The sequence below is a fragment of the Chrysemys picta genome, chromosome 4 (assembly GCF_011386835.1).
Source record: "Chrysemys picta bellii isolate R12L10 chromosome 4, ASM1138683v2, whole genome shotgun sequence".
NCBI classification, from domain to species: domain Eukaryota; kingdom Metazoa; phylum Chordata; order Testudines; family Emydidae; genus Chrysemys; species Chrysemys picta.
This window is the reverse complement of record NC_088794.1, coordinates 150,159,054-150,184,398: the sequence shown is the minus strand read 5'-3', so window position 1 is coordinate 150,184,398 and position 25,345 is coordinate 150,159,054.

Sequence of the window (25,345 nt, the reverse complement as noted above, 5' to 3'; positions counted from 1 at the left end):
TATCCTGTCTTCCAACAGCGGCCAGTGCCAGGTGTCCCAGAGGGAATGATCAGAACAGGTAATCATCAACTGATCCATCCCCTGTCGCTCATTCCCAGCTTCTGGCAAACAGAGGCTAGGGACACCATCCCTGCCCATCCTGGCTAATAGCCATTGATTGACCTATCCTCCATGAACTTATCTAGTTCTTTTTTGAACCCTTCATGGTCTTGGCCTTCACAACATCCTCTGGCAAGGAGTTCCACAGCTTGATGTGCATTGTGTGAAGAAATACTTCCTTTTGTTTGTTTTAAACCTGCTGCCTATTAAAATAATCACTTCCCATAGGTTAGCCATAAAATCACATGGTGGGCTGAGCAGCCCCTAACCTTGGCCCCAGTTCTGCAATCACATCATTGGGGCTCCTGCAGCATCTGCCCTTGTTGAGCCAGCTGCTTATACGACCTCATGAAGCAAACCCAGACCAGCAGGTGGCAGTACAGAGTTGCTGGACTGTCTTACATATCACTGCCCTTTATTAAGGCTGCCAGATACATTCCCATGATAAGATCTGTTTTCAGTTGCTTATAACTTTGCCAAACTTTAACTGTTTAGGCTGAAATTTTTCATGTTGGGTGTCTGCCTCAGGCTGAATTTTCCTGGAAAATTTCAGCCAAAATGGTTCAGCCATTTCCAAGAATGAGATTATAGGGGAAAAGACATTGGTTTGCCCATATTAAAAAATTCTGGCAACTTTTTCTTGGAGGAAGCTCTAGCGCCCCCATGCTTTGGAGCAGGGAATTGAAATTTGGCAAGGGGGGTGTGGCCTTTGTGTCAGGGATGTGCCGTGTGCTTCCCCTGAGAAATCCATCCGAATTCGGCAAGTAATAAAAAGCCTTTGAAAAATTTCAGTTTGCCCATGCTCGGGAGAGACTTGCTAGAAGGTCACAGCTAAGTTCCCCCAAAGATTCCATCCACGCGGGCCATGCGCCTTCCCAAGGCTTGTTGCTTCTGCACACCAGAGCAAGGCACCACGAGAGAGCAGGGGAACGGGGCCAGGACAGCCTGGAGGAGAATGCCTGATTCAAATGCAGAGGGAACAAATGCCAGACCAGGAGGCAACAGGAAGAAGGAAGGGGAAAGCGAAACTGGGACTAGGTACTGGAGCGGGGGAGGCATCTGGTTGTCTGGCCGGGGAGACTGGGGCTGGGAGGGAAATAGAGGGGAGGAAAGGGAGAATTTGGAAGCCATTTGGGTAAGCAGAGGGTGGGGGGGAGTTGGAGTGGGAAAGAGACAGGACTGAGACAGGGACAGGTTGGAAGGGATGGGAGAAGAAGGGTCAGGCTTGGGATGGAACAGGCAGAAGGGCTGTGCCCACCAGAACACACTTCCCTCCAGAGCCTGGAATGGAATCAAGATTCCTGACTCTCACCTGTCCTTTGCTGTCAGCAAAATACCTGTGAAACCTACTGGCAAACTGTCTCAGCCCTTCTACTGCTGGTCCACATAGGATGACAACCTACTACGCCTATCAGTTACTCTGTTAGTTCTAGTGGCAGAGGTCTGTGTGGTAGATCTACACGTCCCAACCTTGTTGATGATCCATGTAGGGGTCAATATGATACCACATGACTGAATTTACATTTTTTTTTCAGTTTGCTTTTTAAAAAAAAAAACCCTGGAAATTACACACAAACCCCTCCCTCTTCCCCCTTATTAAAGTTGCAAAGCCAAGCACTCAAAAGTTAGGAAATGCCAGAATTGTAACCTTAATTTGGACCCCTTGTGCATGTGCATTATGATACATGGGTCCTGTGGAAAAACTAGTATGTGATCATGTAATTAAGAACTAGGTCATCATGCATATACACAAGGGGGCTGAATTAAAGTTGCCTCTTCAACCTGAATATTGGCATTTCCTAACTTCTACATGCTTGACTTTGCAACCTTAATAATGTTCTTTTAACATTGTTTTGGATGTGTAATATTATTTATGTTACCTTGAGTGGTCTAAACTGAGATCAGGGCCCCATAGTCCTGAACATACGAAGAGCAAGAGACAGTCACTCCCCCAGACAGTATAAACAGAAAAGACAGGGTGGGAGAAAGGAAGGATTATGCTCACAGTTTTACAGGTGGGGAATTGTGGTGCAGAGACCTGTGATTCACCCCAGATCACACAGGAAGCCTGCAGCAGATGTCTTGAGACTCAGCCCCGTGCCTTAACCCCAAAGCCACCCTCCCTCTCTCACTTGAGGAGCACACCCAGGAGGACGTACACAGTCCCTCTCAGCGCTGCCAACTCACCATTTCTTCACCGGTGATGGGTTTTGGGCTGGGGCTGGAGCCAACCTTGCAACTGAGTGAGAATCTCCTGCCCTCTTGCAAATTTCAGCCCTGCCTGGGGGAAGCCACCTCTGATTGGCTGCCTTCCTCATTTGCCCACCTCCTAGGCTAGAGCAGCCAATCAGGGTCACTGGAGCTCTTCCCTCCTCTCATATAAGCAATGGGGACAGCTCCTCTGCTCCTCCCCCCACAGCACCAGCCCTGGGAAGGGGAGAGGGGACTCTTCTGCAGCCTCCCCCGGCCTGGGAGAGAGGGCATGAAGAGCTGAGGCTATGGGGACAGATGTGAGGCCTGGGGGGCAGGCAGGTGTGAGCACACAATGGGGAGAAGCTGGAAGCTCTGTCCCATCAGGCAGCCAGTGGGAGCTCCGGGAGCAGGGCCCAAACTCCCCTCACTCACAAAGCATGGGAGAGCAGGCAGCACGAACTGTTGCACACCCAACTGGAGGTGGGCAGGGGGAGTTCAAATCTCAGGAGACAGACCGACAACAAAATACGATTTTTTTAAGAAAACCATCTTGTGCTTTTTGACCTTTTGAGGCTGTTTGTCTAGGGCAAGGCTGGGGTCGGGATGGATTACAGCCCAGTGTAGCTTCAATCCGCCCAGATCCTCAGAAAATTGATTAGTGGCAACGCACCCAACCAAAGGAAAAAGCCGGACTCCTCACACTGAAGCAGCCTCATTGTACATTCACTCCCATTGTTTCCCTGCTTTCAGGGTCTCTTGATTAAAACGCCCCTCAGAACAACGGTGTGGGTTGAGCCTGGCCGTGAGACTATTTTGCTTTGGAACACGGGAACAGCCAGACCCAATGGCCATCTAGTCTAATGGCCTGTCCCTGACAGGGGCCAGAATCAGGTCAGATACACCTTCTTGGGAGCAGGATGGGATTTGGGAACAAAACCAGATTTCCTGTTTGAGGCCTCCCACCTCTGCTCCTCCATCATGGCCAGATGGAATTTCCTTGGTGGGTGTGGCGGGGTGGTGGTGGAATAGAACAACAGTATTCCAGGGATACTTGGCTTCAGTACAAGTGAGGGTGTAGGGGGAGATTTTGGCAAGCCAGTAAAGTGCCTGAAACCACGATGGCTTATTGCTAAAAGCAGCCTACTCAGCAGTCTCAGCTTGACCAAGGCAGGAGCGGAGTGGGGGGTTGGGGTGCCACAGAAAGGGCAGCTTGACCCCGCGTCCTTCCTGATAAGAATTATGTTGAAGTTGCTGATCCATGCATTTTAGAAGAGCAGGATGTGCCCCAGAAATGTCTATTGGGGCCTCAAGGCAGCAAACTCTTGAAAAACCCACACCTGGTTAATCAATAATCAGAAGGAACCTCTTGCTTGACCATTGAAACTGCTTACTTAACAAGTTTTCTTTAAGGGACATCTCATTCTATTACTAATGGATAAATAAGGGGGAAAAGTTTGAGGTAGTGGGACTCTTTTTGGACTAGTTTGGACTCTCCCTCTGGATACATCTTGCGGTCCCCACCGGCAGACGGAAGATTTGGCCACCAGAAGCCTGCTGCTGTGTCACTCGAGAGGTTGGGGGTGTTTTACTAACCTGTTGCGGACGTGTGTAAGTGCTTGAGACGAAGTTTAGCTTTAAGTGAAAGCACTCTTGTGTTGTCCTGTTTGTGCTAGCCATCTATCAATTGGATGGCCGTGTCTCCCCTGATTTATTTCCTGATACCACCTTGCACAGAGTAAAAGTTATCAAGAGCTTTGGGTTGAAAGAACCCTGGGTAACAAGGGATCTAAGTCAGGGGTGGGCAAACTACAGCCCGTGGGCCACTTCCAGCTGTCAGATGTTTTTATCCGGTCCTCGAGCTCCCACCGGGGAGTGGGGTCAGGGGCTTGCCCGGCTCTGCCTGACCAGTGCTCCCCAGCCCCTGACTCACAGTTCCCTTGATGAGCACCATCTCATGGCACGTAGAGCCACACTACACAGGAGCGACTTCACCACGCTGTTTCCAGGATCGGAACCCAGAACCTGCGCAGCAGCGCACCCAATCGCCTCCCGATCTCCTACAGCCCCACCCTTGAGAGCCTCAAAACTGCCCAGGGGTCACATCTGTCCCAGCTAGGATGCCTCTGCCCATGGCGGTGCCTGGTACAGCCGCCTTGGTGTCACTGCCAGCAGGGCCCCTAGGAGTCTCTGGTACCGCCCCTGTATAGCCCTCCCCAGCGCCACAGCCCATGAGTCTCGCCTCCCCCCACCTCGGTAGCATCCCTTATAGAGCCCCCCCATGCTATACCCGATAGAGTCCCCCTCCCCCACCAGGCATTCATGGCCCACCATACGATTTCCGTACCCAGATGCGGCCCTCAGACCAAAAGTTTGCCCACCCCTGATCTAAGGGGTTACAGATTGCTTCCTTACTCTTCAGCTGCCAGTGCTAAGTTACTGATTCTTCTTTCATCTTGGGAAGCGGTTAATGCTCCTTTTGATTTGGTTGTGTGGCTGTATAATGGAGATGGCTCCTATATGGAGAAGCAGCTCTGAGAACTAGAGTGCCAGCTCAAACAATTAGAAGCCTATTAGCTACTCAGTAGAGGTGCTTTAGGGAGGTGTATACTATGGTCCCCAGGACACAGAATAACCGAAAAATCGTTCCAGTGTAAAAATGGTGCTGGAGGTGTCTCCAGGCAGGCAGCTGAGAGACTTGGACAGCGCTGAGGCTCCAAATCCAGCAAGAACATGGGTGAGAAATTCAGAAGCAACTAGCCATATTTTAACTCCCTTGGGTGCTTTTGAAAATTCTACCCCAAGAAATCCGACAACTGCTCAGAGAGGAACATGATACTGTGAACCCTGGAGTTGGAGTTGAACCTTAAGTGACCTTGTAGTGAAGAACGTAATTTTGAGAAGAAGTTTTGATACTATGGGACAACAATCTGAAGGCCAGATCCCACTTGCCTTAAATTGTGTAGGGCAGAGGCCCAGAATCAGAACTCTAAGTATAATAGAAGTTTTAAAGAGAATGGAGGGTGGATAAGATTGTGGATCACCACTTAGTGGTACCTCTTTCCATCGAACCACTAAGACAAAATAGTGAGGAACATAACTATGAGCTTTACTGAACATATCAACGCTACCAGATTATTTACATAGCACTTCTTAAGCACATGTACTATCATACTCTGGCTCAGTGTAAGACTTGGGAAGGATTCTCTGGGGGCAGCAGCTTCTTTGGCATTCTAACTCTTCTGTTAAAGTCCTGCCATGTTCATTGTAGAACATAAAGGCAATAACCCTAGTACAACACAACTCAGAGAGGATTTAGCACCTTGTCTTTAATCAGGGGTACGAGGGATCTTCTCCTGAGGAATATGGTCTTGTGTACTTGGCATTACATATGGAACAAGTGATCTGCTTGAAACATTGTATTGCTATCAAATTTGACCTGCCTTTGAGGGGCGTAATTCCAAACCTTTTGAAGTCAATGGGAATCTTTCCATCTGCTAAAATGGGCTTGGGCTCAGGCTCTTGGTGAATATAGTCTTGTGTATCTGGCAAGATCCCTAGCATCCCTGATTACAGACAGGTTGGTACGTCCTCTCAAGACCTGTGTTGTGGTAGGATTATTCCTTCCTACAATGAACATGACAGGGCATTAGCAGAACAGCTAGATGCAGACTCTTGAATCCTGGACAAAAGCCAGGGGACAATGTCATCTAGAATCCCAAGTTCTTGCTGATATGACAATGACTTACAGCATGATAATGACCCAATGGCCCAATAAAACCAAATGCATCTGCCCCTGACACACCAGCAAGGTCAGCTTAAGACATAGGCTTGTGAACATCATAGAACATGCAAGTAGTCTCTCAGAGTCTTATTGCACATGGAGACAAAATCTTTCTGGTAGAACTCCATTGACTTCAGGGGAGTTCTGCTAGGGATGAATTCATCCCTAGTGGGGTTTTTAGACTAATAAGATTCAGTCCTCCTCTGCCATACGGTATAACCCCCAGTACATCAATGTCAGAGCAAACGTACCTACACCATGTAGGTAGAAAAGATTAGGACAAGGAATAGAGGGAGAGTAAAATTCTCTATTGGCAAACAGCAGAAATCCAAAAACACACTCTCCCTATCAAGGAAATTCCCTGTGTGTGCAGTGTCTGCTGGTAACAACAGGACTGAGCTCAGTGATGGATGAATAAGGATTTGAATGCTACAGCCTCATCCCACAAAGCAAATGTTTTTGGGATGTGCAGTCCCCCATGCAGGCAGACCTCTGGAAGGCTGAGCTAGCCACGCTGGGCCTCCCTCCCCAGGCTCCAGGAGCTCTCCCGGGAGGACAGATCGCTGCAGAGGCAGCCAGCTGCAAAGAGATGAAATAAAAGGCAAAGAAAAGACACCAGACAAGAGACAGTCAATGGGATGGCCAGAAAAACCCAATAGAAGCGGAAAGTTGGAAGGAAAGAAGGGAATAAAGAAATGGAAAAAGCGAGACAAGACCCCTGGCTCTCGGGTTACTGAACCATATCTTGTTTATTCACGATTGTAGATTTCACTGTAGTTCCATGAGGAAAAGGGAAGCAGAAAAGAGAATGTTATTTATGCACCTGATTGGTGTATACACATTAATACAGCTTCTGGAAAGCTGATTGCCGATTTTAGTGCCACAGGACTGGAGCACCCCGTAGTCCTGAAAGTCAAAAGCTATCAGCCCGTTAACATTATCAGCCTTTGAATGAAGACAGGAAAGACCGCAAGATCTAAACCCACTAGCCTGATAGCCAAGACCTCTGTGAGGTAAGGAGTGAGGACATGCGTTACCTAGGGAGGTGGTGGAGTCTCCTTCCTTGGAGGTTTTTAAGGCCCGGCTTGACAAAGCCCTGGCTGGGATGATTTAGCTGGGAATTCGTCCTGCTTTGAGCAGGGGGTTGGACTAGATGACCTCTTGAGGTCCCTTCCAACCCTGATATTCTATGATTCTATGATTCTATGACAGAGACAAATCGCAGAGCCAAGATTGTCAAAACATAGGACAGCTGCCAAGGAGGGAAGGCATTTCTTACACGGCAGCTTCATCGGGACACAGAAGGCCTGGAGTAAGATTTTCAAGCCACGGGCAGTCCTCCCTCAGCAGCACAGAATAGTCATCAGGGCTGTGTGTTCCTAGGCGGGTTCCCAAACACATGGGACATCCAGAGCCCATCTGCAAGGCCAGCATCCTTTCTGCCTCTGGAAGAGGGATTTCTGCCAATATACCCATGGGAGGACAGATGGCTGCTATTGGCAAGTGAGAGTTATTTGTAAAATCTAGTTATAAAGTCGAACCTTGCATTAATACAATATTGTATAACCAAACCCCAAACCTTGGCCACTTTACTTCCATTGCTCCTTTTCCCTACCCCATCTGTCTGTGTTTGGATGGTGAGCTCTTTAGAGCTTGTGCCTTCTCTTCCATTTGGGAAGCCACTTAGTACATTATGGGCATGACTGAAAATAATGAACACCACACACACAAGAAGCTTGCCATGGGGCCCTGTGAGGGGGCAATTTAAGAGTGTGAGCACTGCCGATCACCCAATCAGTACGTAAGCAAAGTCTGAATGAGCTCTCCACTGACATCTAGTGATGAGCTTTGGAAGAGGATTTCAGAGATCTTGTTTGCTCAGCATGATGGGATTGCTTGCCCAAATGATCACTTTTGGCTGGTGTTGGATCCCCAGTCGCCTTGTTATTGGGGCAGGAGTAATAAAGGGTTGTTATCCTTGTTGTGTGAATGGAGGGCAGCAGAACTATGCTTGGCATAGCCCTCTGGAGAGACTCACCCTCAACTAAATGGCACTCGCTAGGCAGGGAACATGGGTTCCAAAGCCCAGTGAGTTGAGAGAGGGTGGGGATGGGTACTTGTATGTGGGGCTTAGGTACCTTTGACCCTTCTTCTCACTCCACTGTGTAATAAAAGAGCTAATTTAGACTCAATTGAGAATCTTGTTACATGCTGCAGAGCTGAAATCACTGATATTTAGGTCTAAGTATTAGACATGCTTTGGAATAGTGTCTCTGATGCAAGAGATTGCTCAGTGTGCACCAGCAGTGAGGCTCCCCCACTAACAGCTGAAACCACTGAGAGCTGTGTTAAGTGGGGGGCCCTGAAGACATCTCGCTAGCAGAGAAGAGTGGCCAGCAGGGTGGCTGGCAGAGAGGCACAGTGAGCAGCAGGGCTGGCTCCAGGCACCAGCCTACCAAGCATGTGCTTGGGGCAGCACCTGGAGGGGGGCGGCGCTCACCCGGGGAGAGTGGAGCCGCAGCGGGCTCTCCGTCCTCCTCCCGGCGCTCTGGCCGGCCGGGGAGAGCGGGGCCCCGGCTTGGCTCTCCGCCCTCCCCGCAGTGCTCCAGCCAAGCTCGCCGCCCTCCCCCCGGCGCTCCGGCCGGTCGGGGAGAGCGGGGCCGCGGCCGGACTCGGCGCCCTCCCCTGCCGCACTCCCCGCCGGGGGGCGCCGGGAGGCTTTTTTGCCTTGGGCGGCAAAAAAGCCAGAGCCAGCCCTGGCAAGCAGCCAGTAGGGTGGCTGGCGGAGAAGGTCAGCGAGTGAGTGCCCGAGCAGCAGAGCGTGTAAGGTGCCTCCTTACCCCTCCACCTAGGGAGGAGATGAACTCTGCAGATGCACTTCTGAACTCTGGGTCTGCACTGACCAAGGACAGCAATTGTGAGTGGGGTGCAGAGAAGGGACGGACATGTGAAAGGGACTTTTGGGTTGCTGGACTTAAGAACCTGAGGAGAAAAGGACACTGCCCAACTTACTTGAGGGTGGGTCTTTTGCTCATGGTTTGTGTTTATGAACCTTGTTTGCAGTGTTTTCCCAAATTAACATCGAGTTACTTCCCTCCTTTTATTCAAAGTTTTTGCTACACTCAGACTCTGTGCTTGCGAGAGGGGAAGTATTGCCTCTTAGAGGCGCCCAGGGGGTGGTGTGGAATTGTCCCAGGTCACTGGGTGGGGGCTCGAGCCGGTTTTGTGTTGTATGGTTGAAAAGAAACCCCTAGATACTGAACCTGTCCCTTGTTGCTGCCAACTCTGACTGGCAGAAGGGTTGCAAGGAGACTAGTAAGTACAGGCAGACTTCTCCCAGGCCTTTCCTAGCATCACATCTGTTGAGGAGCAAGCCCTACCTTTTATTCATCGGAGCAGTCAGCTGGCCCTTCCCAACTTCCTTTTACTCTGATCATAGCTAGCAGCAGTTGCACCCGAAGCTGAAGGGTTAACCCCTTCACTGCCCATCCAGAGACAGGGCATGCCCATGACGTCTCTCGCATACTGTTTCTAAGCACCACGAGCCTGGATCCTGCTGGCACAGAAGTCAAAATGGATCAGGAACAAGTCATCAAAAAGTACATAGTGTTATTCTGGAGGTGGGATGAGACCTCATGGATGCAGGTGGGCCTGATAGCTACCCTGCATTGAGGGTAACTGTAAGAAACGGTTCGGCTCCTTTTGTAGTCAGCTAGCTGGAACAATACATCCAGAACACATGGCACATGGAAAGCCAGTCAGGAGCTGAGCTCGGTGGGCAGAGAGCTGGGTATTGTTCTGGGGGAGCTGTGTGTGAGAGAGAGACAAAAAGCAGAAAGCACCACAGAAGCAGAGAAGGTGGAAGAAAGCCAAAGAGAGCCCGAGAAGCACTTGTAGTGCGACCCTGAGAGAAAGCTGAGAGCGCGAGATTTTGGGGTAGCGTGCAGGATGGAAAAAGAGGCTTGGAATATTGAGTAAGGAAACGATCTTCTGTTGTTTGATTCGACTGTATTCAGGGAAACAGGACTTGCTACATTCTTTGCACATAAACAGTATTGCACTAAAGAAACCCCTGACTCCATCATTAATTTCTCCTCCGAACGGAAACAACCTGCAAGACCCCAAATATTGGCTGATCACGCCAGTCAAAAGGGGTAACAGTTGTCAAGCATTTACAGAACAACACAAACGATAGCTGTCAGTAAAGCGAAGGAGATGGTCTCACACATGCTCTTACGCCGATGAAATATTTATTTTTAACTGCCTTACATCGTTGCCGCCTGACAATCTCTCCTAAAAAGTGGCGCCAAGAGAAAATAATCAAATCTGCCGGCGCTAAAAACAGCAACTTGACAATGTTGTTTGATGTGACACTGAGTTACTCCTTGAGATCTGAAGGGAAGCACAGAGAAAATGGCAACATCTCAAGGTGCAGAAGGCAGGAAATAGCTTGTTTTGCATCTGATGAATAACGCATTGCCCCAGTGTGGTAACTTGCCATCTCATCCAGTAATTTGAATTTCCTTGTGTTTGCATGAAATCAGAGTAAAAAAATACTGCTAAGGAAATAAAGGCTCTTCAGGCTTGATTAGAACATGACGAGGTTGCTTCAGGTCTACGCTACGTTTTGAGACCATTTGAGATATTTTAGTCATGAGGCCCAATTGAATGCATCTGTCTAACCACAGACCAGCGTAGCTTGTTTGCCACGTGTGCACCTAAACATTTGTTCTTGCCTTGGACCTCTGAGCCGCTGGTTTTGTAAACGCAGCCCTGCATATGGAATACGCACAATTCCAAAAAGCAACAGGCTGAGTTTTACTTCTGCTCCCTCCAGCTCACCCTACAACCACTCCTTAAAGAATAATACCTTATATTTACATAGTCGCATTCCCACCAGATCCACGCAAAGTGCTCTACAGACTTAAAAAGCTAAACTCAAAACTACAGCCCCGGTTCACCACTGCAACGCTCCAGTTTTATGCCCATGTAATTCCACTACAATCTGTGAAGTTAAACCAGTGTAAAACTTCAGTAATGAACTAGTGATTAAGGTTTATAGATGGATCACATCAGAAACCCCCAAAACGCAGCCACCTCCGGGGTGTTCTTGATCCTTTTTTTTTTCAAAGTAACAAAAATATATTTCCTCCGAGCAGAGCCTATTTTTGGATTCACTGCCAAGTTTAGACCTTCTATGTCCAGTTGGCCTAACTACCCTGGAATAGCTTTCTTGACAAAGCCTAAGAATTCTAAAAAACAGACTGAGAATCTTCATTGCAAAAGCTAAAGCAAATGTAGCCGTCCTGTGTTTCAAAGAAAGTGGGTATTATAGCACGTTAGCAAAGCTGGCACACCTGCCCTGCAGGTGGCTTTTATGGAAAAAATTACCAGCTTCTTTTCCAAAGACTATAAAACCATCAGATTCACAAGCAATAAATACAAACACTCAAGGGGTAGATGGTGCTCCCTCAAGACATAAAAGTAGTGTCCAAACACTCGCACACCATGGACTTGACATAACTAAGAGGGAGTTTCTTGGATTCCATTACTGTCAATGGAGCCGAGATTTTGCATCTACTTAGTACAATATTATTTAAGAGCTAATGCTGACTGTATGATGCAATAAAGGGCTTCTGATTAAATGCTTTGAGTCAAGTTGAGGCATCTGATAACTGCAGAAGCTGCATTGCAAATCTATCCCAGCGCTATGAACATCAGTGCTATTATATGACGTGATAAATATACAGGGGCTGTTAGATTTGAAATGAAATAATAATAAAATATTTAACCATTTCCCAGGAAGTCAAATCTAGAATAAAGTGAAGAACCCACTAATAGGCAAGAAATCAATTTGATTCTAAGTTGGTGTAAAGCAGATTTAACACTCAAGAAGTAAACATTTATAAGTGAATAAATAGTTTTCAGTTTAGTCAATGAGCATTCAATAGATGTTGGCATAAATATTCAGTTATGGAAATTATTTGATTTAAATAGATTTTACAGTCCATAAATAAACATTGTTGAAGATGAATATACACTCTGAACAAGCAGCAAGACTCAAAAACCACTAATTGAGGGGGAGGGATAGCTCAGTGGTTTGAGCATTGGCCTGCTAAACCCAGCATTGTGAGTTCAATCCTTGAGAGGGGGCCATTTAGGGATCTGGGGCAAAAATCTGTCTGGGGATTGGTCCTGCTTTGAGCAGAAAGGTGGACTACATGACCTCCTGAGGTTCCTTCCAACCCTGACATTCTATTATTCTAATGACAACCTTGGAAAATGTTTCATTACAGAAGCACTTCTGCATACCACACATTGAGTCAAATTCTGTCCATCTGAGAGTTTCTAACATTCCTATCACCATGTTGTCTGGGTACCAGAATTGCAGTGGGATTGCATAAGTGTAGCCATCAGTGTAATGTGGCCCATCCTCTGCATTTCTGTTTGGGCCCAGTCCAGAATTCCTTTCCTTGGGGCCATGTCGGAGGCAGGAGAGAATCCAGGAAATCCACTAAGGTTTAATTGGTGGAGTTTCTGTCACAGGCTCCTCTCACAGGGGAGAAGCTTCAAGGGCTGCAGAAGAGACCTCGAAAAGTGGGGAAACTGGGAATTCTGCTCTTGAAATTCAGATCCCACAGCCTCCAATGTCACTCTGCTGACCTCCCACGCTGTTCATGCTACTGGCTGTGTAAAGGACATGGTGGGAGCAGTGGGTGATCATGAACTCCTGATTGAATTCCTGGTGCTGGAAGGCAACATTCTCCCCAGCTCCACCTGCTCCCATCACCATGCATGGAGTCCAGGCAGAAGGACATTCACAGGGCTCCAGGCAAGGGGAAACCCGCTGTGAAGCTGCAATTCCCGCCTCCCATAACGCCAATCACAGATAAATCAGAGAAGGCTCCCCCACCTCCACCAAAGCAGATGGACTGATGATCAGGTCATTGGCTGTTACTGAGATGTAACTTTCATGGGCCTTAATAACTAAGGAATTCAGGATCGGGCCCCTTATTAAGGTATTTGCATGTAAACAGGCTCTTTATTTTTCAGAGTTTGTTGGTTCCTGCTGCTCTTTTCTCACACGAAATGATGATTCTCCGCTGGTATCACATTTGGTGGCTGTGGAGATGATTGTGATGGCTCAAAGACAGGATTATGTGATTTCAGCTGCGGAATAAACAGCAGGAGCAGGTGAAGTTTTAAGAAACAAATACCCTGTTTCCACGCAAATCTCTTTAGTAACACAGAATAAGGGAGGAAAATAAAACTGATTCTGCTATGCAGCGGCAGTGCTGGTATATGAGTTTTCAATGACTCACTAGCAAAATAATTACTGTTAATTCTTAAGAAGTTAAGAGACTGATTGTGGCAGATTTTCCATTGGTGAGCAATTGGGAAACAGAGCATGGACCCTTCTTCACGCCCCTATCTAGGGGCCAGGCACGTTCATAGGGGCTGGTCTGCTATGTGTGTGATGCAGTTTGCAGAAAGACTCTGCGAAAGGTTTCAGGTATTTCACCGTAGTCATTTTTATTTATTGTTTATATTGTAGTAGCCTGAACCAGGCTGGGGCTCCATTGAATTAGGTGCTATAGTACATAACAGACTGCCCCAGAAAGAGCTTGAAGAAGTCTAATAGCCCCATTCATTTGTCCTTTTCTTGGATTGTCCCTGTGGTTACTTTTTTGGTGATGTTCCCAACCCGTTAAGCTTTTGTCCCGATCTGAGTTTGGGGTTATTGGCATTTGGGGCTCCAATCCATACGTCTCAAATAGAAAGTTTGGATCTGGATTTGATCTTCCCCAATGCTTAATTGGGCAGTTTCAGATACAAACCTCCACTTCACTGACATCTTCGTCTTTTGTGGGGAACTGAAACCACCATGACTCCTAGGATTCTGTAGAGATACTAACATTGGCCCAGAAATTTAAGTGAACTGAAGGCGGTGGGAGCTAAGGATGCTCCAGATGGTTATATAGGACCTTTCAAGAGCCACATAATTAGTGGTGGAGTGAAGTTAAATAGCAGTCCGGTGCTGGAATTACAATGGCTGGTGGGAGGAGGATGTCAGCGAGTATACAGTGGAAAAGGAACCACATGTCCCAGGGGCTCCTCAATGGAGCAGAGTGACTTCCTTCCCCAAACGGCTGGTTTAGGATCAGCCCAGGTGGGTAGTGAAAGAGTCAGAGCTGCAGGGTGCTGTAGTCCATGACAAGTGAGTTGAGGGTTCAGCGCACTTCCCGGTGTGGACACAAATTCACATTACTAAAAGTGTCATCCCACCCTGCTCCCAGGCTACCCTGCAAGCAGAGCCTGAGAACTCAGCGGGCACAAGTGCTGAACTAGTCCCTTATTCGCGCCGCTACAGCCCTCCCCTCTATTCACATAGCCTAGTGTGGCACCCTCTCTGCTCAGCCAGTGATCGTTTGAGCATTTCTCCCACAAGAGCCTTGTGCTTTCTCCCAGGTGCCTCTTCCTTACACGAAGGTGGCTAGGGGGGGTTACAAAGGTCAACAGCGTCGTTTATGTCCATCTTGCAGTGAGGACACAACTAATCTGTGTAACTGTGTGTTCCTCGCACTGCCCCTCTTATCCCCCCTCACCTATTCCTTCTATGTTTGTGACACCCACTGGGTGAGTCTTGTGCAGTGACACTGTTAGAGCCAACACTCTGACGAAGTGGATATTCACCCACGAAAGCTTATGTTCCAATACATCTGTTAGTCTATAAGGTGCCACAGGACTCTTTGTTGCTTTTGACAGAGCCAACACTGGGATTCTACAAAAGAGGAAAGGACCAAAGGACAGCGTCACACTACGGCATGAGAACCAGGACCTGAGCCTGACGACAGATAAAAGTGAAACCACCAGCGAATCGGTCTCTTTGCCCAAGTGCAGGGAAATCCAAACTAACAGCAACCAAAGAAGAGCATGCCCGACTTTTAGAACTGTGTGAGTTGCCCTCTTTTAAAATGGCTGCATGAGCTGGAAAATGAGCGCAACACCCACGTTGGGAGACGTGGTCACTTGGGCGCGTAAAAGTGGAGACTCAGATAAATCCAAGGAGAGGACGGGAAATGTAGCTTTTTCTTTCTCCTCCTGTTCATCGGCATGTGTAACTGCTATTAGTGTCAAACAGGAGTTGCGCATGAATGAGGAGAGCAGAACAGACCCCATGGGGGGAGTGAATTTGTCACAGTCTAGTTCTCTAGAGCGCCTGCATTCCTAAGCATGCCAAATGAAAAATATATTTCCTGAAACAGGCTCTTGCAATTACACAGGGGATGATTGTGACATGCATTACACGAATACTACACTGTAGTGCCTTTCAGAAAAGTACATCTTTATTATGGAAAGGGGATCATTTTTAGACATCTTTTATTTCCTGTTTACAACTAGGAAAGCAATCCATCCATGCAACAGTTACTACAGGCCATTTTAGCTTCCTGCTGTAATGGTGTGATGACTCTGCCATCTAGCTTCTAAACTCAGACATGGGAATTTATGAAACTTACTTTCAGCCATAGCTTGTTGTTGTAGAGATTTAAAATATGCCCATTATTAAACCAGTATCTTCCCACACTGGTTGCAAAACCATGTTAGGAATTTTGTTCATCTTTTTCTTCAAGAAACTGACTTTAGACTGCTCTGGAAGGTTGGACTGTTACATGGTCAATGCACGTGCGATTTACTATCTCTCAGCTGAGAGTATCACCGGCTTACAGGTAAACTAGCTATACAGAGATATCTGAACCAGAGCACCAACAATGTCCAGGGCCGGCACTTCCATTTAGGCAACCTAGTCGGTCGCCTAGGGCACCAGGATTTGGGGGGGCAGCATTTTGCCGCCCTCGGTGGCAATTCGACTGCGGGGGGTCCTTCTGCACTCCGGGTCTTCGGCGGCAATTCTGCGGCGGGTCCTTCACTCGCTCCGGGACCCGCCGCCGAAGTGCCCCGAAGACCGGAAGTGCGGAAGGACCCCCCCGCCACAGAATTGCTGACAACGACCGGTACGTGGAAGGACCCCTGCCTCGGGCACCAAAAACCCTGTCGCCGCTCCTGACAATGTCACTGAAACAACTCCCGATGGAGTCAGTGGGCTTTGGATCAAGCCGTAGAAGCACCTCCAGTTGGTAGTCCTCTGAAGCCACCACCTTAAAGTAACCCCAGGTTTATGGTACAATTTTGTTTGCTCTGTAATGGTCCCATCTGTCTGAAACAAACAATTTTCACTGGTCCCCTTGACAATCACTAGAATGAAGATTTTGGTAATAAAACTAAATGTGGTTAATGCTGAATGGGAGACAAAATGGGAAATGAAACTCATCCATTGCTTTCACCCGGCCTAATGAACAGTAAATACGGCCGAAGGCAGTGGAATTTCTAATCTTCCTCCCACATGCTTTGTCAGTTGCTCTTCTGACCAATTAGAACAGGAGGAGGTATTTTGTAAGATAGAAGTTCTCAGTAGTTCACCGTTAGATCACTCAACAGATTATCACTCTGGAGTTGTATTGTGAAGTCGGGAGAGGGGATACCTGACATTTCCTTTTTACTTCACTAATGCCAACCAGTTCACAGTCGAGGAAGGACGGAAGCAAACAGCCCTGACCCACTCATGAACATGCTCTGCGTCTCAAACGCGGGAGTTGATCATCCATGTGGGAGGAGGCCCCTTCCGTTGACATTTTAAGCTTTCAGACTTTCCTGTGCCACTCTCTGAGGACTTACACATTTGAGATGGGGTCTTTGAACCTGAAGGAACAGTGGATTAACTCCTAATGTGTTACCACGGAGCAACATCACTGCTCTATGCCCCCCATTTGGAACCAAAACCTGACTTACATCACCTCGGTCTGGACCTTGCTCAGAGCAGACCTCATGATGAAAGCAGAGACTTAAAGTCCAGGGGCCCAATTCTCAGCTAACGTCTCCATTCCTCATCGAGACAAGAGCAAGGGGGAAGAGCGGCTTTAACATATGCAGGGGTTATGCAGGATGCTGCCCAGTTTACACAGTGTCCCATAGTCCCCTATAGGCTCTGGAAAGCAGAGAAGAGCCATAGTGCAGCCCACATCCCCATATTAGGGGCTGGTGCTGAGCGCTTACATCTGTTGTGCACCAGCCAAGAAGGCCACTGGCACAAAGGGTGTTCTCCGAAGGCCCTTTCTCCACACTTCTGGGCTCCTTTGTCCTCCCAAATCTGCCTGAAAGGGCCTTAAGCGTACCTGGAAATCTGGCTCCAGCTCTCTAGCCTTTAACAGAGGATTATTGCTCCTGACAACGCCCATTATACTGTGGTCCTGTGTGCTCTGTGACGAGCTGGACCTGTCTTCCAGCAAGGCCCCCTGGTTTCATAGCAGGGCTGAATTCTGCAGCATAGTGAACATTTTGCAGCAACTTCAAATCAACTAAAAAAGGAGGTTTTTTACTGAATTCAGCAGGAAGATGGGTGATAGTCAGTGCAGAATCTGCTGAGCTAGTTATACTGATATTAAATCCCCCAGGGTGGGCAGGGGTGGAGGCAAATTGAAATATTTGGGCAGGCTTACCCTGCCTTTTTCTCTACCTTAGCAAGTTTGGACAACAGTCAGGTGTCCCACTAGTCTCACGCCAATATCTGCCACAATGCAATGGTCATAGAGTACCAACATTAACCAGATGTGTCTGCTAAAATGGCCAGTCAGGAAACAGTTAATGTTGACATTTTAAAAATACATCATTAGGGTTCAGAGTCAATGGCAGAGTACTATTGTTCCCGGCTATCTCTTTGCCGACTTAGGCAAACAACACTGCTGCATCTGGTTCACATTCGGAAGGTTTTCTTCACAACCACTAAAGCTGGAAGTTTGTTTTTAAAGCAAGTTGAAATTCTGGAGCATAATCTTGCAGCAGGGGCTGGATTCTGCCATAAATGTAATGGTTGCAGAAAACCCAGGGCCCTGACTAGGGCTCTAAGGACAGTTCAGTCTGCCTTGGTGTAGCTGCCAGCTCCACAGATAAGAGTCAAACCCCTCATCCTAGTAGAAGTTCCGTCTGCTTAACTGCATGGCAAATTGTACAGACTCTCTCCTTTTCAGCTTGGCTCCGACAGGTTGCTCATCAAGCATTAGTCCAAGGACTGTCCTAGTGGTCTGGTACTAAAGCATTGTACTGCCAGGTGGGGTCTAGCTCCATAGGTATTTCCAACCCCAATCACGGGAGTATCTGAGCATCTTCCACTCATTAATGGATTTCCTCCCACCACTCCTGTAAGGCAGGAGGCATTATCTGTAATACACAGATGGAGAACCACAGCACAGGGTAGATTAACTGACTTGTCTAAGGTCACACAGGAAATTTTCAAAAGAGTCAGGACTCAAACCCAGTCTGTTGAGGGTCCGTCCAGTACTCTATTCACTAGATCAGTGGTTCTTGACCTTTCCAGAATACTGTACCCCTTTCAGGAGTCTGATCTGTCTTGTGTACCCCAAGTTTCACCTCACTTCAAAACTACCTGCTTACAAAATCAGATATAAAACTACAAGAGTGTCACAGCACCATATTACTGAAAAATGGCTGACTTTCTCATTTGTACCATATAACATTAATCAATTGGAATATAAATATTGTACTTGCATTTCACTTGTGAGCCTTGTCTGAAGCCTGAGTCCCACCGCCCAGGGCTGAAGCATATAACTTAGCTTTGCTGGGCCCCCTATGGTGTGGGACTCGGGCAATTGCCCTGCTTGCCACCCCCAACACCAGCCCTTCACTTGCGACCCCCCTAAACCCAGGGCCGGCTTTAGGCCGATTCCCCCGATTCCCCAGAACCAGGCCCTGCGCCTAGGAGGGCCCCGCTCCCTAAAGAAGAGCGCCTAACTTAAGTGCCTTTTTAATTTTTTTACTCACCTGGCAGCGGTCGGGGTCTTCAGTGGCACTTCGGCAGCGGGTCCTTCACTCGCTCCGGGTCTTCGGCAGCATTTCCACGGCGGGTCCTTCAGTGCCGCGGAAGACCCGGCGCGAGTGAAGGACCCGCCGCCCAAGTACCGCCGAAGACCCCGACTGCCGCTGGGTATTCGAATCGGGCCCCGCACTTACTAAAGCCGGCCCTGCCTAAACCCATCCCACAACCCCCAGGTTGAAAAACAGTGATCTAGATTAGTTGAGTACCCCTGGAAGACCCTCTGTATATCACCCGGGGTACATGTACCCCTGGCTGAGAACCACTGCACGTGACTAAATCACCCTGGAGACCCCTGAGTTTAGCTCCTAACCTCAGCTGGTTGGCAGGGACTGAAAGCACTGTGGCTGCAGCGAAGTTGAGGGGATAGGGCAAAAGGAGGCCCTAATGTCACTCATTGGAAGGTCCTTTCTTCTGACAAAAAGAGCAACCAAGACCGGCTCTGGAATGAGATATTGGCAAATGGCTGCCACACGCTAAAGTGGACCAGTTCGTGGCGCCTTCTCCCCAGTGGCTGAAATTGCAGTGTGTCTCTTGCATGATATTACAGACAAAATTGGATCTCATTAATCTCGTTCTCTATAGGTGTAGCGGGGTGAACACCTGCTCCGGCCCTGGAGGGGTTGGAAAAGGCCTGCAGAGGGCTGGGGCTGGGCAAGGTAAAACCCTGGCTGATTGGGGGAAGTGGCTGCAGCTGGGCCACGCCCCAATCAGGCCCCAGCTGGCCTGTATAAGAAGGCTGGGAGCCAAGGGGTCAGGAGTCTCTCTCTGCTTTCAGAGGGAGAAGGGCCTGGCTGCATGAGCTAGATTGAGTCTTTCTCTCTGCCTTTAGAGAGAGAAGGGCCTGGCTGTAGCGAGCTAGAGACAGAGTACCTGAGTGGAGCAGGGCTGGGGACAGGCTGGGGAGCTCCAGCCTGGAAAGCCCCAGGCTGTGGCCTAGCGGAAGGCCAAGGGATACTGGGGGTTGCAGAGGGCAGCCCAGAGCTAGGCCAAGGCAGCAGGTCCAAACCCAACCTTGCCTGTGATGAGTGGCCTATACTGCAGTCTGCCCCAGGGAGCGGGGGCTAGTTGGTGACTGGCAGTGGCCTTATTCTGAGGTGAGGTAGGGATAGTGGGTGGGGGTTCCCTGGGGAGGGGAGACCCTAGTACTGAGGGGTGTACTGCCAGGGGGCAGCACCCCAGATACAAGGGTACCGGGGTCTGGGAGGGACACGGGGGCCAGAGGATAGGTGGATCACCGGCCTGCAGGGGGTGCTCCAGGATGCTGGAAGAGCTAATTCCCGAGACGACCAGCAGGAGGCGCCGCAGGGGTGAGTCCGCTCCTCTACAATAGGCAACAGTTGGAGTAGGGGAGGCTTCTGGTAGGATGCAGAATTTTGCATTCTCACAGAAATCCCACTGTAATAACATGCCTGCATATGTCAAACAGCTTCACTGTCTAGCCTGGGGACAAGTTCAAAAGCCTGCATTTTACCCAAAGCTTTGCAAACTCCTTCTGGACCCTCTAACAATCAGAGATTTAATCTGGTATATAACTTGATGTGATTTCAGGGTTTTTCAAAAATTCCCAATCCCACATAAAATGTATTTTAACAATTACTGGTTCACCTGTTTTAAACTAAAATGCATCAGTACCTTTTATTTCAGTTCAGATGTACAGCTTTATTTCCCTAAAGGAAAATAGATGATTATCAGTCACTGTTTGGAATGAATGTAAAAGTCCTTGAACAATATTCTGGTTTTACCTGCGTTTCAGGGGAAACCATGTCTCTTTAGAAATCATTTTGCTTCCAAATAAGGTGCGGTGCCTCGCATCTATGCACATTAGTAGTTTGTTTCCATCAGCTCTAGGAGGAAACAAAATGCAATTTGCACTATGAGCTCAGGAAATTCAAGGTTTCAGCTCCTACCATTTGTTGTATATTGGGCAATAAATACACAGTTAACCGGCAATAAGGGTAAAATGGAATTATAGTTTGTACTACAGCAGTTCTCTGCTAGACTTAAAAGATGGAGTAATAGACTAGGAAAGAAGCAAGAACATTTATGGCATTTATGAAATTACAAGGTGACAATTTAGGTATTTTAATGAGCACAGAGTAATTCAAAAAACCATTTGAGTCTTGTTTTCAAGTGGGAAGTTGTTTTTCAATTGGGAACCCTTGCTATTTTGGACAAATGACTTGCATTTTCATTCTGTAGGAAATGCAGATTGTTTGATACTTAATTCCAAGGGCCAGATCCTCCGCTGCTGTAAACTGCATAGCTCACGAAGCAGAGGGGACAGCTCTGTGTTCATGCCAAAGACTCCAAGATCCCCTGGGTACGCAGATCTTCCAATCCTGGTCTCGTATCCGTGAACGAAGCATCCAGTGCAATGGCAGATGATTCTTAATTCAGCATTATACAGGCTGTTTAACTCAACTTCCTTTGATGGCGTAGTTGGCCCCTTAAAGGCAGTGGCACCTAGTGGTCAGCCCACCCTGCCATTTGGCACGGCCCTTTAAGGGGTTGAAAGGTCCAGCACAAGGACCTAAGTGAGTTATAGATAAAGAAGCAGTAGTCCCGGAAATGAGTGGTGCATGGGAGGAAATCCTGTCACTGCATGATGCATCTGTAAGGACTCCAGGCCAAGAATGCTGCAGAGAGGGCGTGGCAAGGCTCCCCTCTCACCCAGCCAATTGGGATTCAGCCAGGAGATGGGGACAAGCGTATAGGCTCCTTGCTCCCTCATATCGGGACAGACGCTAGCAGGAGAAGGCTGCCAAAACTGCTGAGCTTCAGGACTAAGTGGGGCCAGCTGAGGGAGAAGCTGGCTAAAGCTCCACAATAAGCTAAAGGACACTGTGCCCCAAGAGAAGAACTAGGGGCTCCCAGCTTAGGGAGAGAAGCAATAACTGCCTGCGGATACGTCTACACTGCAGCAGCCCAGATAGGGTGGTGCAGCTGGAGTATAGACTCTTCCCATCTCGATGGAAGGGGGTTTCCGTTGATGTAGTAAAGCCACCTCTCCAGGAGGCAGTTGCTAGGTTGACAAAATTCTTCTGTTGACTTGGCTGCATCTACACCGGGGGCGAGGCTGACCTAACAACGGCACTCAGGTTATGAACTTTTTCCACAGCCCTGAGTGCCATAGTGGGGTTGATCTAACTTTTAATGTAGACCAAGCCTGAGTTCCCCAGGCTACAGGGAAGCCATCCTGGGGGTCCCCCCAGGAAAAAGAGGTAAAGAGTGAAGCGGTAAAATTTGCAGATGATCCAAAACTACTCAAGATAGTTAAGTCCCAGGCAGACTGCGAAGAGCTACAAAAGGATCTCAAACTGGGTGACTGGGAAACAAAATGGCAGATGAAATTCAATGCTGATAAATGCAAAATCCAACAAATTCTTGGACTGCATTGCAGACAACTTTTTATTTTAGGAGGTTGAAAAAGCTACTGGGGGGAAGCTGTTCTAGACTTGATTTTAACAAATAGGGAGGAACTCACTGAGAATTTGAAAGTAGAAGGCAGCTTGGGTGAAAGTGATCATGAAATCATAGAGTTTGCAATTCTAAGGAAGGGTAGAAGGGAGAACAGCAAAATAGAGACAATGGATTTCAGGAAGGTGGATTTTGGTAAGCTCAAAGAGCTGATAGGTAAGGTCCCATGGGAATCAAGACTGAGGGGAAAAACAACTGAGGAGAGTTGGCAGTTTTTCAAAGGGACACTATTAAGGGCCCAAAAGCAAGCTATTCCGCTGGTTAGGAAAGATAAAAAATGTGGCAAAAGACCACCTTGGCTTAACCACAAGATCTTGCATGATCTAAAAAATAAAAAGGAGTCATATTAAAAAATGGAAACTAGGACAGATTACTAAGGATGAATATAGGCAAACAACACAGGAATCCAGGGGCAAGATTAGAAAGGCAAAGGCAGAAAATGAGCTCAAACTAGATACAGGAATAAAGGGAAACAAAAAGACTTTTTATCAATACATTAGAAGCAAGAGGAAGACCAAAGACAGGGTAGGCTCACTGCTCAGTGAAGAGGGAGAAACAGTAACAGGAAACTTGGAAATGGCAGAGATGCTTACTGACTTCTTTGTTTTGGTCTTCACCGAGAAGTCTGAAGGAATGCCTAACATAGTGAATGCTAATGGGAAGGGGGTAGGTTTAGCAGATAAAATAAAAAAAAAGAACGAGTTAAAAATCACTTAGAAAAGTTAGATGCCTGCAAGTCACCAGGGCCTGATGAAATGCATCCTAGAATACTCAAGGAGCTAATAGAGGAGGTATCTGAGCCTCTAGCTATTATCTTTGGAAAATCATGGGAGACTGGAGAGATTCCAGAAGACTGGAAAAGGGCAAATATAGTGCCCATCTATAAAAAGGTAAATAAAAACAACTCAGGAAACTACAGACCAGTTAGTTTAACTTTTGTGCCAGGGAAGATAATGGAGCAAGTAATTAAGGAAATCATCTGCAAACACTTGGAAGGTGGTAAGGTGATAGGGAATAGCCAGCATGGATTTGTAAAGAACAAATCGTGTCAAACCAATCTGATAGCTTTCTTCGATAGGGTAACGAGTCTTGTGGATAAGGGAGAAGCTGTGGATGTGGTATACCTAGACTTTAGTAAGGCATTTGATACGGTCTCGCATGATATTCTTATCGATAAACTAGGCAAATACAAATTAGATGGGGCTACTATAAGGTGGGTGCATAACTGGCTGGATAACCGTACTCAGAGTTGTTATTAATGGTTCCCAATCCTGCTGGAAAGGCATAACAAGTGGGGTTCCGCAGGGGTCTGTTTTGGGACCGGCTCTGTTCAATATCTTCATTAACGACTTAGATATTGGCATAGAAAGTACGCTTATTAAGTTTGCGGATGATACCAAACTGGGAGGGATTGCAACTGCTTTGGAGGACAGGGTCATAATTCAAAATGATCTGGACAAATTGGAGAAATGGTCTGGGTTAAACAGGATGAAGTTTAACAAAGACAAATGCAAAGTGCTCCACTTAGGAAGAAAAAATCAGTTTCACACATACAGAATGGGAAGAGACTGTCTAGGAAGGAGTACGGCAGAAAGGGATCTAGGGGTTATAGTGGACCACAAGCTAAATATGAGTCAACAGTGTGATGCTGTTGCAAAAAAAGCAAACATGATTCTGGGATGTATTAACAGGTGTGTTGTGAGCAAGACACAAGAAGTAATTCTTCCGCTTTACTCTGTGCTGGTTAGGCCTCAGCTGGAGTATTGTGTCCAGTTCTGGGCACCTCATTTCAAGAAAGATGTGGAGAAATTGGAGAGGGTCCAGAGAAGAGCAACAAGAATGATTAAAGGTCTAGAGAACATGACCTATGAAGGAAGGCTGAAAGAACTGGGTTTGTTTAGTTTGGAAAAGAGAAGACTGAGAGGGGACATGATAGCAGCTTTCAGGTATCTAAAAGGGTGTCATAAGGAGGAGGGAGAAAACTTGTTCACCTTATCCTCTAAGGATAGAACAAGAAGCAATGGGCTTAAACTGCAGCAAGGGAGATCTAGGTTGGACATTAGGAAAAAGTTCCTAACTGTCAGGGTGGTTAAACACTGGAATAAATTGCCTAGGGAGGTTGTGGAATCTCCATCTCTGGAGATATTTAAGAGTAGGTTAGATAAATGTCTATCAAGGATGGTCTAGACAGTATTTGGTCCTGCCATGCGGGCAGGGGACTGGACTCGATGACCTCTCGAGGTCCCTTCCAGTCCTTGAATCTATGAAAGTAATGCACATTGGAAGACATAATCCCAACTATATATATAAAATGATGGGGTCTAAATTAGCTGTTACTACTCAAGAAAGAGATGTTGGAGTCTCTGAAAACATCCACTTAATGTGCCATAATTAATTAATCTTCCATAAGAGGAGAGATTAATAAGACTAGGACTTTTTAGCTTGGAAAAGAGAGGACTAAAGGGAGATATGACAGAGGTCTATAAAATCATGACTGGTGTGGAGAAAGTAAATAAGGAAGTGTTAATGTTTAAAATCAAATGTACACAAGTTAAGTTACACAAGTACTGTACATCTGGGGTCGGGCTTGGATTATGGGGGATTGCAAGTATCAATTACAAGGTTCACGAGGTACATACATATCACATAACCAACATAGATTCAGATTGGGGTGTGGGAGTTTTTAAAGCGCCAGTGAATAAATGGGCTCGGGTACACCACCGATGGAATGTATTAAGAGTCCAAGTCAGTATTAGTGTAGAGAATAAGTACATGGGTGCGGTCCCTCGGTTCGTCAGGGAAGGAAGCGGGTTATTTCCCTGGTCAGCGGTCTCGGTTACTCAACC